Consider the following 6,455-nt stretch of genomic DNA (forward strand, 5'->3'; position numbering starts at 1 on the left):
TGAAGAGATGTTCAAGGTCACAAATCATCAGAAAAATGCAAATTAAAACCACAATGAGATATCACCTCACACCTGTTGGAATGGCTATCATCAATAAATCAAAGAATAACAAATGTTGGCGAGGATGTGAAATAAAGAGAACTCTCATACACTATTGGTTGGATTGCAAATTGGTACAGCCACTATGGAAAACAGTCTGGAGGTTTCTCAAAAAGTCAAAAATAGTTATACTTTTTGACCCAGCAATTGCACTTTTTTGGGGGGGTATTTATCCAAAGAAAACCAAAATAATAATTTATAAAGATCTATGCACCCCTATATTAACAGCACTGTTATTCACAATAGCAAAGATATAGAAGCAACCTAAATGCCCATCAACAGACTATTGGATAAAGAAGTTATGGTTCGTATATACAACAGAATATCATTCAGCTATTAAAAAAAAAAAATTAAACCCTACCATTTGCAAGACATGAATGGACCTAGAGGTTATTATTCTGAGTGAAATAAGTCAGATAGAGAAAGATAAATACCATATGATTTTATTTATATGCAGAACAAAAGGAACAAGAGGAACAAACTAAATGAAAACAGACTCACAGATATAGAAAACAATCTGGTGACTGAAGGAGGGGATGGGGCTTGGGAGGCTAAGAGAAAAAGGTGAAAGGATGAAGAAGTACAAATTAGTAGTTATAAAATAGTCACGGGTAGGTAGAATGCAGCATAGGGAGTAGAGTCAGTACTATTGTAATGGCTGTATATAGTATCATTTGGGTGCTAGAGTAATCGGGGGGATTACTTCATAAATTATATGAATGTCTAACCAATATACTATATACCCGAGACTAATATAAAATTTAAAAATGCATTTCACAAATATATCACTGTCATAAATTCTTAAAACTCCATACAGTCAAGTAAAATTTTCACTTTTTAAAAATTATGCAATATCCTACATATTGAGTACTTTTAGACATTATATATATCTTCAGTTGTTGTTTACAAGTGATTGTGCTTGATTTTTCTGGGCACTGAGCTCGGTTTGGCATAATTTTTATTTATTCATATGTATCCTGTCCCAGATTGTTTTGAAATGGGTGCTTGTTAATTAGTGTTACCATATGTAGTATAGTTAAAATTGAAGAGGAAGAGGGTAGAGAAAGAGAGTAGAGAGAGAAAAATATAGTTCCATCGGCAACAGGAATGATACTGCATGAGGTAAAAATCAAGCTGAATCACGTTGAGAATCAGCTAAAATCCTGCCTATTCTTTCATAGCACACCAGGGAGCCAACCTTCAAGCTATATTGTTCAAGCATGAAAAGAAAGATCATTAGATTCTAAAAGAACTAACTTAAAAAAAAAATCAGATATGGATTCTAGCTCAGCCCAATCAAGAAAAACCCAGTAGGCTTAATTCTTATTACATCCTTTGGTGCTCCCATTTACCACTCCTATGCATGAAATAGTCATTCATTTCAAAAGCTCTGAGCAACCCTAGGAGAGTACACAGGGAGGATGAAAACTGGGTCACATGAACTTTTCTAAGAAATATTGGAAAATTCCAACGATATTAAGCAAGCAGATAATTCCCAAGGGACTAAAATCTCTTTGATTAAACCTGTACATGTAAAACTCATAATAAAGAATATTAGGAAATTGTCTTCTGGGGTTGTCAAAAATTGATAAATGCCAGAGTTAACAGATTTGTAATATTTTAAACAGTTTATTCATGTCTTCCTCTCATTAGTTAAACTCAGACAATTATTCAACACAGATGGCCCTAGAATTCATGCTAAAAAAGATAGATCACTTGTTGGTACAGAATGTTCTTGTTAACTCTAGCTTGACTAAGCTTATTGCAACTGTCAGACTTGCACTGACTCAACCATGGTTCTGACCTCTGTCCAAATAAGCATAGAATAAAGGGAAAGATAATTGTCTCATACTGAAGTCTAAAATGGAGGAAATCTTCATTGTTTTCTGGAAAAAATTACTGGAAGTCAGATTTTAATATGGTAGTTCTAGAGATTTTTCTGTTTTATTTTGTCATTTTTGTCATAGACAGATAAGGGAAGATACACTTTTATTCAAAGTGTCTTTACCCATTTTTCTGCTTGACTGATTAAAAATTGCATCATTCTCTTACTGCTCTGAGAGTGAAGACCTGGCTTAAATGAGAGAGAAAATTTGTTTATATTGCTTTTGTTTTCTTAATTAAGATACATTTGGGGGATATTACAGAGATATAATGAATTGCCACAAATTTAAGTATTTTACTTAATGAGAATAAATGAACATTTTGATTCCTATACAAATTGAAGGAGAAAAACAGCTCCGATATAATAAATCATTCTCCAAAATGAATTTTTACTATTCTTTTCAAAGATTTATGACCAAAGGACCACAACTTTCTGGATAAACTACCCATTAAAGACACGAATAAAAATAAATTTTTAAAAATTTTATCAGAAACTTTTTAGTTGCAAATGGCTGAAAGCCACATGTTAACTGGCTTAGGCATGAAGGGACTGCATTAACTCAGGTTACTGAGAGGTGCAGATAGTACTATGTTTGGGTCCAGTGCTCTGCTTTCCTCTGTGGGTTGGCTCCACAATCACACAGTTTCTCTTCTTATAGTTACAGATTTTGATACAGCACCTATAGATTTCATATTCTCTCAAGTTCATGTCCAAAGGCAGGACAAGTGTCCTTTTCAGAAATCTCTGACTTTTTGCATATGTCCAGCTCATGCGCTTCTTCCAGGATTAATTCCTGTAGCCAGGAAAATGAAATGTCCAAGGCGACATGCTCCACTCATAGATTCTTTTTTTTTTTTTAAGTGTTATACAGAATGTTATCTTAAACTCAAAGATTCATGGCCTGTGTGTTTCTATCCCATAATGGTGACATTTTTAAATGAACACAATTTATGCAACAAATAATCATAAATAAACTTAATTTTCTAACTTGCATTTCTAATATATTATGAATGTGAATCATAGTCCCATAATGTCTCTAGAAATTCTCCATTTCTTTCTCGCTCTTCCTGAATCACTATCCAAAAATAGCAACCCTTCTGCCTTTTACCTGATTTTCTACCTTCAACATCCTAAGAATTGATCTGGCACATCAGAACTGTCTTTTATGTGGTGCAATTAAAAAAAAAATAAAAACAAAATGGGCAAACTACCTGATTCAGGAATGAAAAAGCCTGGGTCATCATAAATTATATTTGATTTTTAACCCATCACAGATATAATCAGAATTTCACTGACTTTATATTGTGCAATGAAGGCTGATAGTGCATAGGGCTACCTGGCATATTCCAATAACTCAGCATGTTTGACAAGGCTCTGGATGGGAACTGGGTGAGAACATCCTGTCCAAGAGAACCAAGTTAAATTCAGGTTCACAAATATCTAGAAATAATGACATTAAAGACCTTTACTCAGAATTTTGTAGGATTTGAGACATCTTTCTCTTTCCTGTTTTCTTCACTCATTAATTCACCAGGAATTTATTGCACACGATAGTAGTCTAAGTTCTTTACATGATATTACAGGCGATGTATTGAGTAACTATGTCTGCTTCCTGATGTCACCAGCCCCAGTCAATACTGGTTCTGAGATCTTCTATTTCCCACCCAGTCTTCTAGAAGCCACTACATCAGTCCTTACTCCCTAAATAGACTGGTGCTTTGAGCAGTTTCTGGAGGAATTCGCTGCTTTACAAAATACAAGAAGCTACATCATCTGCTCCCTGTTTTGGTTTTAAGTTGCCTCTTAATTTTTATTTCTATCTTTGTGACTACTTTTTATTTATTAGCATGTACTTATCAGAATTCCCAGAGGCAAATACAGATTGTTGCTTAGAAATGCAATTGTTTAAATTCTGAAAGGATACAATTAAGCAACAGTCAAGAACCTAAGCACAGGATTCTCATCTGGTCTGATCTCTGTAAAGCATCTAGGGTGACCAGCTATCTTGCTTTGCCCTAGATTGGGCAGGGTGGGCTGGGGGAGGGGTTGTTGCAAGATAAGGAACTTTCTGTGATAAAATGGGACAATCCTAGGCAAACTGGGATGGTTGGTGGCCGTGTAATTGGCTACAGTTATCATGAAGGACCCTGGCCTAAAGCTGTCCCTGCATAGCATTCATGTTCCTCAAAAGAAGAGGCTGCTTTTTATTTTATTTTAATTTATTTTTTAATATTTTTAATCTTTATTGAAATATAATAATTAGTAACTTGTATTTACATTGTACAATGCAATGAGTTTTTCCAATTATAGTTGGCATGCAATATTACACCAGTTTCAATTGTATAGCATAGTGATGAGAGATTCACATAACTTGCAGTGATCACTCCACTAAATCTAGTACCCTCTTCCCCCTTAGATATTTATTACATTAACCCTCTTCCCCATGCTACACTCTACATCTCCATGTCTACTCTGCAACTATCCATTTGTACTTCTTAATTCCTTTGCCTTTTTTTGTCCCCCAACCCCCCTCCTAGGTAGTATCCCTCTAAATATTCTCTGTATCTATGAGTTTATTTCTGCCTTTGTTGTTGATTTTGTTTTTTAGATTCCACATGTATGTGAAATCATGTGATATTCATCTTTATCTGATCCATTTCATTTAGCACGATACCCTCTAAATCTCTCAGGACAATATCTTTTTCCATCCCCTTCCTTTTGGTCTGTGTGTGTCTTAATCTGAAGTGAGTCTCGTGTAGGCAGCATATGTAGGGATCTTGCTTTCTTATCCATTCAGCCACCTTATGCTTTGGTTGGAGCACTAACCATTTGAGGTACTTGTTGACAGGACTATAGTTATTGCTATTCTTTATTCCTGTTTTTGATACATGTTTTTTTTCTTCTTAAAGAAGTCCCTCCAACATTTCCTGTACTACTGGCTTGGTGTTGATAAATTCCTTTAGCTTATTTTTTGTCTGAGAAGCTCTTTATCTGTCCTGGATAAAGTATTCTTGGTTGTAGATCCTGGGTTTTCATCATGTCAGGTATTTTGTGCCAAATCCTTCTGTCTTGCATAGTTTCTTTTGAGAAATCAGCTGCCAGTCTTATCAGTGCTCCCTTGTAGGTAACTAACTGCATTTTTTCTTGTTGCTTTTAATATTCTTTCTTTGTATTTAGCCTTCGACATTTTAATTATGATGTGTCTTGGCGTGGGCCTCTTTGAGTTCATCTTTTCTGAGACTCCCAGAGCTTCATGGGGTTGTATGTCTATTTCCATCACCAAATGAGGGAAGTTTTCCAACATTATTTCTTTGAATAACTCTTGAACATCTTGTTTTCCTTTAAGTACCCCTATGACACAGATATTTTTACATTTAATTGTGTCCCATAGGCTCCTTAAATTATTATTATAGTCTTGGCTTCTTTTTTCTTGCCATTCTGATTGAGAGTCCTTGGCTTTCCCGTCCTCTATATAGGTCATTTGATCCTCTTCTTTATTCACTCTATGTATTCCATTTAATATACTTCTCATCTCAGATAATGTGTTCTTCATTTCTGACTGGTTCCCTATTATAATTTCCATTTCCATTTTTATATTTTTTATCACTTTGTTTAAGTTATCACTGAATTCATCTACACTTCTCATAAGTTTATTGAGCATCTTTATAAACAATATTTTAAACTCTGCATCTGTTAGATTGCTTGACTCCATTATTTCTGGATCTGTGTTCTGTTCTCTAATATGGTTTCTGCTTCTTTGTCTTTCCTTTTTGGCTGCCTTTCTGTGTCTGTGTCTATGTACTAAGCAAAGCTTTTAAGTCTCCCAGTCTTGTTAGTGAGGCTCTCTATAGTAGTTGTCTAGTGGCCCAGTCCTGAGAGGGATTCTGCTGCAGGCCAAATTAACCCCCAGCCTGTGCCCCTCCAGGGCCACCTGTTAAGATTCAACAAGCAATCCACAGATGCTGTGCTTATAGTTCCTCAAAAGGTCACAGCAGAAACTGAGGCCAGCTGCCACCAGTGTGAGTTTAGGTTCTGCTCAGCAAGGGGCACCTGTCTTGCTGAGAACACACCTGGATATGGTTTGTGTGGGGCCAAGATTCGGGGGAGGTGGAGTTTCAAGGAATCCTCTGGGCAGAGCAACCTCTGTTATCTAGTTTGATGATGTCTCAGCTATGGCAGCACAGAGTCTGCACACTGGGAGGGCTCAACAGAGGAATAATGGATACTGCCGGCACTTCTGTACAGAGTGAGTCTGGCCTCCGGCCCTCACTCCAACAACTCACAGTTCCCCTGTAAGTCCCTGGTGCTCCCTGTGCAGCTTAACTGGCTCTGGTGCTCAGAGAAAGCAGGTCCATTATTGAGAAAGTCCACTCGTGGACATGGCCCCTTTAAGTGGTGTCTGCAGCTGCTGCAGCCTCCGTCCCACTAAGCAGCTCAAGTCCAGCAGCCTCACATCCTCACCCCGTCCTAC

The sequence above is a fragment of the Pteropus vampyrus genome, unplaced genomic scaffold (assembly GCF_000151845.1).
Source record: "Pteropus vampyrus isolate Shadow unplaced genomic scaffold, Pvam_2.0 Scaffold259, whole genome shotgun sequence".
Classification (NCBI taxonomy): domain Eukaryota; kingdom Metazoa; phylum Chordata; class Mammalia; order Chiroptera; family Pteropodidae; genus Pteropus; species Pteropus vampyrus.